This window comes from Rhinopithecus bieti, unplaced genomic scaffold (genome assembly GCF_001698545.2).
Source record: "Rhinopithecus bieti isolate Rb0 unplaced genomic scaffold, ASM169854v2 scaffold_986, whole genome shotgun sequence".
Classification (NCBI taxonomy): Eukaryota; Metazoa; Chordata; class Mammalia; order Primates; family Cercopithecidae; genus Rhinopithecus; species Rhinopithecus bieti.
The window spans coordinates 1,026,500-1,034,768 of record NW_016803218.1 but is presented as its reverse complement, the minus strand read 5'-3'; the positions used below and the strand labels follow the sequence as shown (position 1 = coordinate 1,034,768).

General features: G+C 41.6%; 1 pseudogene; it reads right to left on the bottom strand.

Moving 5' to 3' along the window:
- Positions 1-336: 336 nt before the first annotated feature.
- On the bottom strand, positions 337-5,885 carry LOC108528426 (mas-related G-protein coupled receptor member X1-like; annotated as a pseudogene).
- Between the last annotated feature and the right edge of the window lie 2,384 nt (positions 5,886-8,269).

The window sequence follows — 8,269 nt, the reverse complement described above, 5'->3', positions numbered from 1 at the left end:
AAGTATATTGGCAATGAGATAAAACTATTACTACTCTCTCTTTTAAGAACTTTTTGTTACCCAAACAGAAATTTTGTGCTCGTTAAATAATAACTACACATTCTCCCCATCCTCTGCCATTTGGCTCCTCCTAATCTATTTTCTATGTTTACCAGTTTTCCTAGCTTGGATATCTGAAAAATTTGAACTTAACAATATTGTTCTTTTGCATCTGGCTTATTTCGCTTAGCACAATGTTCTCAAGGTTCATCTAGATTACAGCATGTATTAGAATTCTGTAGCCATGCTAAGCTATTATCCAGATACTGTAATTGACATTATTAAGGAAAGGTCAGAAGTTTTCAGTCTTGCTTCTAATGGTGACTGGCCATAAAACTAACTAAAAGTTAGAGCCAGAACAATTGGTACAAAAACAGGAAGTATCTAAGATTCTCCTACAACAGAAGGAATCTATAAGTGAATAATCAATGTTTTCAAGATAATTTCCACTTTGAAACCAATACTGAGGTTGTAAATGGCCAAATTAGAACTGGTGTGACATATTTATAGACTCTACATGGATTCCTTGGTCAAGGAAGAGCTAAATAACCACTTAGTAGTTCTCAAGGGGAAGGGGCCATGGTGATCTTTACTGGAAACCAAGGGAAACGGGTCACCATGCCGTGCACAAATCACAGCACAGGACTTTTCATAAAACCAATTTCTGAGACTGTTTTTATGAATACAGAGAATCTGTTTCTAAGGACGTTATTTTCCCTTATATCTGAGAATTCAATAAAATTTAGAGGCACCAGAGCTTACTAATCCAGAATTGAGCTTCCTACCTGCAGCAATGCCTCCAATTATAGAAGGGAACATAGTCTGAGAGATAAATAAGGAATCTTCCTTTTTGATACTGTCACATAGGAAACAATTAGAAAGCAGAATTTTCAGTTTTGGACTGGAATTCTTTCCATTTTAATGAAAATTGCAAAAAAAAGTTTTCAGTAGAAAAAAATTCAATGGAAGAAAATGGGATAAATTTATTGGTAATGCAAAGAGGAATCTAAACATTGTACCTTCAAACTACTGGTTTCTCTGAGTAAAACTAGAAATGTGAGATTAAAAGCTATTTGAAGATACTGGGGAATCACTGGGGCATTTCAGAGGCACAAGGATGAGAAAAACGCTTACAATTGTCAAGGATGGCAAGGTAGTGTTGCTCTCAAGTCCCGTCTGACTGACAGGGCAGAGGCTCTTCCTCATTGCTCCAATCTGCTTCCCGACAGCTCCAGGGTTTCCTCAGGAAGCTGCCCTTAAACTTTCATCCACCTCAAGTGTGTCCTGCAGAGCCCTCTGGAGAACCAGCTTCAGGTTCTGCCAATTTTGATGCTGCCTAAAGGATCCCATGAAGAAGTAAATGATGGATTGGCACTGCTGTTAAGAGAGGACAGGACATCAGAAACTAGAAGAACAAGACAGGGTAAGTCATGAAAATCCTTCTGGATCCAGTATAATAGGAACCACTGAATGCCAAAGGGCAGGCCGCAGAGGAGGAAGACCAGCACTGTGAGCAGGATGGTCATATACAGCCTGGTCAGTGGCATCTGCCGGGAGCCATAGAGGATCCTGACCAGCAGGGTCAGGCTGGACCCACAGAGAACCACACATAAAAAAATCACCCCTGCAACTATGATGAAATTTAACATGGGACAACAATGATAGTCATGAAAGCTCATTAGAAAGCTACGGAATATCCCCTTTAACATGCTCAGCATCAGGGACAGGGCCCAGAACAGGGCACACATGACAGGTGTCTCGGGTGATGACAGTGGTACCAGATGGGCCACAGGATAGACAGGCAGCACTCAGTGCTGATTGCACTCAGCATGCTCATGCCTGTAACATAGGCAAGGGTGGTCATAGTGTTGAGGAACATAGGGAAATAGACGAAGATGGGGTGGAAGAAGTTATTATAGAACTCCATGATTTCTAAAATCTGGAAGAAGAAGAAGAGGAAGTCAGCCCCGGCCAGGTTGCGGATGTAGAGGGAGAAGGTGTTAGACTGCATGTGGAAGCCCAGGAGCCAGAGCAAAACTGCATTTCCTGCCAGCCCGACCAGCTTGGTAATGAAGATCAGTACTGCGAGGACCAGGACTTCCAGGCCACAACGTTGAGTATGGGTCTCCTCTGCCTCATGGATTGGTGCAAGTTCCGTACCCCAGGCTGAGATGGTTGGATCCATGCTCAGAAACCCTCCTCTGGTGCTCCTGGGAACACAAACCAGATGCGATCACCAGCTATATCATCTCTGATTCTCACTACCACTCTGCTGTGTGTGAATTGCTGTTCCCATTTTACAGAGGAGAGAAACAGAAGCTTGTAGAGAATAAGTCACCTATCAAAAGGTGGGTATTCCACAAATCCAGTTTCAAATACAATTTTTGCTGACTCTGAAGCCTGGGCTCTTTCCACTGCAACACAAATTCTCTACTGACATGAGAATAACATTATGATTGAAACATTCCCACTCAACCAGCCAGCATTGTGGACCCAAGCATTACTCTGTCCCGGACCTGAAATTCTGTCTCTGGTGCAGGAATTTAGATACATGGACAAAAAGGTGGTTGTGACACCCTCATGACTAAGAGTGGTCACCCATGGACGAAAATGAAAACCATCCCTCATTGATCAGAGGAAGATGTGACATCTTGCTAGGGCAAGGTCACACTTGTCCTAGGAAGACAAGGGCTAGAAATTGCCTGGGCCTGTTGGGCTGGAAATGGCTCAGTGTGTCCTTCATGGCACTTTTTAAAGTGAATAAAAGGAGCATTTTTTTATATCCCCAGTGCCTAGCTCCATGTGCAACACTCTGCGTTATGCAAAAATATCCATCCAGTGAATGAATGCATGAATGAAGAGCCTCGTGGTAGTGATAGCTTTGGATTAAATGGAAAATAAAATGAAAACACAGTTAAAGGCATTCAAACACACACATTTAATGAGATGAAGAAAATTTCATTCATCAGAATTTTATTTGTGGGCAGCTCTGTCTGTGTTAAAAGAAATTACCAGTGTGTGCCCAAATACCTGAAGTTGACCACTGATGTACCTTTGAAATAAGGACTCAGTGTGGCTTTGCTGAGCACCTAGATGCATTTTTGTACACAGTGTTGGGGGTGGGGTGTGTGTGTGTGAGCTGACTTGCTCAGCAATATGAGAGAGGAGAGAGTAAGTGCGGCTGAGGTCTGAGAGCCACTGAAGGAGGTAATTGAAGTGTGGAAATATCTAGGGGGAACTTCTAAGTGTTCTGCTGGTGTACACAATGCAAACCTACTCAATTCTGTCTCCCAGGAGACCTGTGGTAGAGTTTCTTGGTTGATGGAAACATTTGTTTGAGAGGAGTCCTTGAGGGGAAATAAGGGGAGTCCAGGGCTTGGAGTGTAAAGAGAGATGTTCATGTAGATTTCAACTAGTGAAAGAGGACTAGCTCATATCTTGGTTAAGAGCAGGAGCTGATTGAGAGTTTATTAGGGATTCTCTCTTTTAATTCTCTCAAGAGCCTAGAGGGTAGGAATTAGTATTAATTCCCATATTGCATAGCATGGGAGCACGAAAATGGTGAGTATTTTTCCTGGGCATTACACAGTGTGAATATGAACCTAGCAGAGGTGCTTCAAGGTCTACCCTTTTCGCCAGCCCTTTGGACCCAGCACCACTGTGAGTCAATTATACATGATAGAGGAAAAAAGCAGAGGAGTCATTCTCAAATTTAATCCAAGTTGGCAGTCAAAATTATGGGGTGAAAAAAAAAAAACCCCTAACCTAAAAAACTCCAGATAGAGAGAGAATGAGAAGCAATCAAATAGGGAACCAAATAGAGGTGAGTGAAAGCCAATTAGGAAGAAATCAAGGAGCACTTTTCTGCATCACAAAGGCCACCTTTGCTCTGGAATCCCAAGGATAAACAGGGGCAGGAGGCCTGAGAGTGGAAAGAAGACACACCCTCCTATGGGAGTTCAGAGGAGCATTAGAAGTGAGTGCATCCATCATGAGCTCTCTTAAAGAGACAAGCTGCCACAGCCTTTGTTGTCTAGGAAATGGGAGGAAAACTAGAACCTCTGTTATCCACAATCAGGGTACTTAAAGGTTGTCCATCTATTTTTAGGGTATGATATATTTCTCTTCCTCATGAAACCTGAAGCCCTAAGCACTAAGCCATGCCTGTTCTGGTTCACTGTAGCATCGCCAGCATTTAGCATGTGTTCCTCAAAGACCATCTATTGTAATATCCTCATATAAGATAAGAAGCAGCCGAGGTTTAAAGATCAAAGGATCTTCCTGAGATCACACCATGAAGAGCAGACCTAATACCAGCCCCTCATCCCTGGAGCCCTGCATGAGACTTCTCTACTGCTGTTTACCCCATCAGTTATTACTTCTGAGGAGCTCCTGAAAAATCTGGATGTGAGCACAGAATCAGAGACAATCAGGGGCCGAAGAAACTGCTAGATTTCCCCAATCTTCATTTTCCTCCTCAGTCACATAACAAATCTGAGAGTTGAAAATCAGCACAAGGACCCACATCCCAGTTTTCCTGGAGCTGGATGACATCATATGACCAGGTTCTGGTCAATAGGAAGCGAGTAGATGTGATGTAAGCAAGTCCTGGCTCATGGGATCAATAGAAGGAGCACAGCCTCTCCTTCCCCTCTTCCTTCTCCATCAGGCTGGAATGCTGATGTTTCTGGGAACCATGTAGGATCACAAGGATAAGGGCACCTCTCTAGACACTGGGGAGCAAAAATTTTTGAAGTCCCAATGTCTGATGCCTTGGAGCTTCCAGCTCAGGTCTTAAATACAGTCATTCCTGGGTATCCACAGAGGATTGGTCATAGAGCTCCTGCATACACTAAAATCTACCCAAGCTTGATTTCCTCATATAAAATGGCATAGTATTTGCATAGAACATTCTCCTTTACACTTTAAATCATTTCTAGATTACTTACAATACCTAATGAAATGCAAATTTATGTAAGCAGTTGGTATACTGTATTCTTTAGGAAATAATGACAAAAGAAAAGTTTGTACCTTTTCAGTACCTAGCAACTCCTCTCTCCTTTCTTTTTTTGGAATATGTTCTGTCTGTGGTTTGTTGAATCTGGATTCAGAACCTACTGACATAGAAGGACAACTGTACTTTCTTATTGAAGATATTTCTACTTTGTGTCTCTGTTAGAGTAGCTAAGTTTATATTCTAACAATAAGGAGTATGTTTTCTCTTTTTAAAATTACATTGCATTTTCTAGGCATTCTTGGTGAATGCAGATCATTCTTCATAACATTGACACTAGAGACAGACTATCCAAACATGAAAAAAAAAATCTGATACAGATGAGATGAGACATTCAATGACATTTAAAGAAAAAAAGCCCCAGCAAGTGGGAGGATATATGAAGTTGGGAGGGATAGTCTTATTTGCCATGAGGGTTTGCTTTTCTTCTTCTCTACCCTATTTGACATTCCAAGAGGGTGGCTTCTGCATACCTCATCAGTGGGATCATTTTCCTTTCGGTTTCTGGTTCCACTGAAACAATGGGAGACACCAGGAGGAGACCAGAAGGCAGGAGGGGAGTGATTTGGAATTTTCACGTCCTGTCCCTCTGCCTGTGTGGCTGTGTGTTGGTAATGCAGGGCTTCACCACCTGCCTGCTCATCCTCTCCTGCCTCTACAGCATAGCTATGGCTGTGATCCTAATGGTAACTGCTCCTTTTCTGTCCTTTTAAGCCTAGGAGAGGAAGCAGTGTTCCACTATTGCTACTTAGGGTCCTTCCCCATGCATCGTCTCTTTCCCTTAACCCTGTCCATCTTTGTAAATATTCTCCTCATGAAACACTCCTCAATTATTTCAGGTGGACCATCTGTTTCTTCCTTGGACATTTGCTGATAGGCAAGGGAGAATTACTTTGAAAAGTAAGTAAAAGAATATGCCCCCTTTTACAGCAGTTCAGCTCTGAGAAGTAACACCAGTATGTCCCCTTCCTCCTTAAATGCATGTAAGAGACAGCATTTTCTCCATGACAGGGAACTGAATGGTTGCAATAAAGGGGGTCATATGGAGAGATGGATCAGAAGGGAGGAAGGTTTGCCAGACCACCTTTGAAACTCACAGAGTTTGGGCTGCCAGCACTCAGTTTACAGAAGGAAGCTTCATGTCGCCTGCCTTTTCCTGAACTAAGCTCATGACCCACTGTATACAGCTTCTCAAGGGGGAAACACAGGGATGTGAACTATAAGTTCACAAAAGAATAACTGACTAAGGAAAGAAGAGAGTTCTTGGTACATACCCTTATGTTTCCTCCTTCTTCTGTCCAGAGGTGAAGAGCTGCTCCTTGCTAAAGAGGTAGAGCCTTTCTGGGATTCAGGGACTTCAGAGGACACCTCTGTGTTGTGTAATTTAGGAGTTGCTTCCAGGTGCTGGAATGTGAGCTGGTGAGCAATCCAGGCATCTGACGATAACGGGCCACGTTGCAATTTCTTGTATGAGGACTGTGGGCAAATCAGAGGCCAGAGCTGTTTCAGCCCACTGGCCTCTGTCCCACTTTTAATACATTTCAGTCTCTCCCATCGCATCGCATCTCATTCAACTCTTTGCAAGTAATTGCTGTTCTGAACCTTTAAAAACAATTATGAGTCTAGGTATCAATATAAAGCAATGTGACCTTATTTTGTGAGGCTTTAAAAGTAAAGAATAAATTAGATCATAGGCTCATTCAAGGCCCACAATGGCCTGACCCCACTTTTTTGGTGTGTGCTTTATCACAGTAGTAATACATTCATGCATATACTTCCTTTCCAAATGAGAGAGAAATGTTTACAAGGTGAAAATCACCTTCATTCTACTGTCCAGAGGCCACCACTTGATACTTTTCATTCTTATTTCTTTAATTATAATCATCTCTGAGTAATAAAGTTATATTTCATTTTAATGTATCAATATGAACAAGTGAATCAGTTGATTTCCCTTATAAAATATAGAATGTTCAACATATGTAACATATTCTTCTTTTTTCTTCTACTTCATGAAATTTGTTATTTGTTTATTTTTGTTTCAATAGATACTCAAAATTTGATATCTTAACCTATGCTTCCATTCTTATGCCTCATGCTACAGTCAAATTATGCTACTTATCTTTTTCAGAAATGTCATTTAAATTAGATTATATTCCAAAGATGGAGAGAAGTTCTTCAATGCATTCTTCCAGCAAATATTTTTTTCAGCACCCTCAGCAAGCATTTAATAAGGATCTTGCACGGGCTGAATTTTGTCCACATGATATTCATATTTGATGTCCTAACCCCAGTAATTCAGAACCCTACTGTACAGTATTTGGACATAAAGACTTTAAAAAGGTAATTAACTTTAAAAGGAAGTGTTAGCCTGGACCTTAATCCAACAGGACTGGTTATAATAGGAGGAGGCTGGGACACAGACACCCGGAAGGAAGACCACGTGACGACACGGGAGAAAGAAGATACCATCAACCTGGTCCACGCCTGGAAGCCTGGATCTCAGACTTCTAGCCTGCAAAGATAATAAAATTGTGTTGGTTAAGCCTCCTGGTCTGTGGTACTTTGTTATGGCAGACCTCATGAATTAATAGAGATATACCATGTACCTGGCTTTATTTCAGGCACTTGAGTTTTAGTGTGAATAAAACTTAGACCATGGTCTCCTGGATCTTATCCCCAAAGGGCTGAATGAGCACCCTCAGAAAGTAAATAGAGACTGAAAAGAGAAGAGGTCTGAAGGAGACCTGGAGTTAAAGCTCTGGAGGAGAAGTTGGATCCAGCAAACCATCTAAAGAGAAACTGATCAATGGAGCAAAAGCCTAAGAGTTAGATAGAAGTTCATATGAGAATTTAGTATATGATAAAGGTTGTATGTCAAAATTGTGGGCAAAACATGAAAAGGAAAAACTGTGGGAGAAGCAGGAGAGCTAGGGGAAGGCTATGCTCCGGAATCCCAAGCCACAGAGTCATTTGTTAGTAGATGATGTCAGTAGTACTTATATGCTTTTGGTAGTAATGTAAATTAGTTCGACCACTGTGGAAAGCAGTGTTGAGATTAATCAGAGAACTTAAAGCAGAACTTCCATTCTACCCAGCTATGCTATTACTAAAGAAAACAAACTGCTCTATCAAAAAGATATCTGTATTTGTATATTCATTGCAGCACTATTCACAATAGTAAAGACATGGAATCAACCTAGGTGCCCATTAACAGTG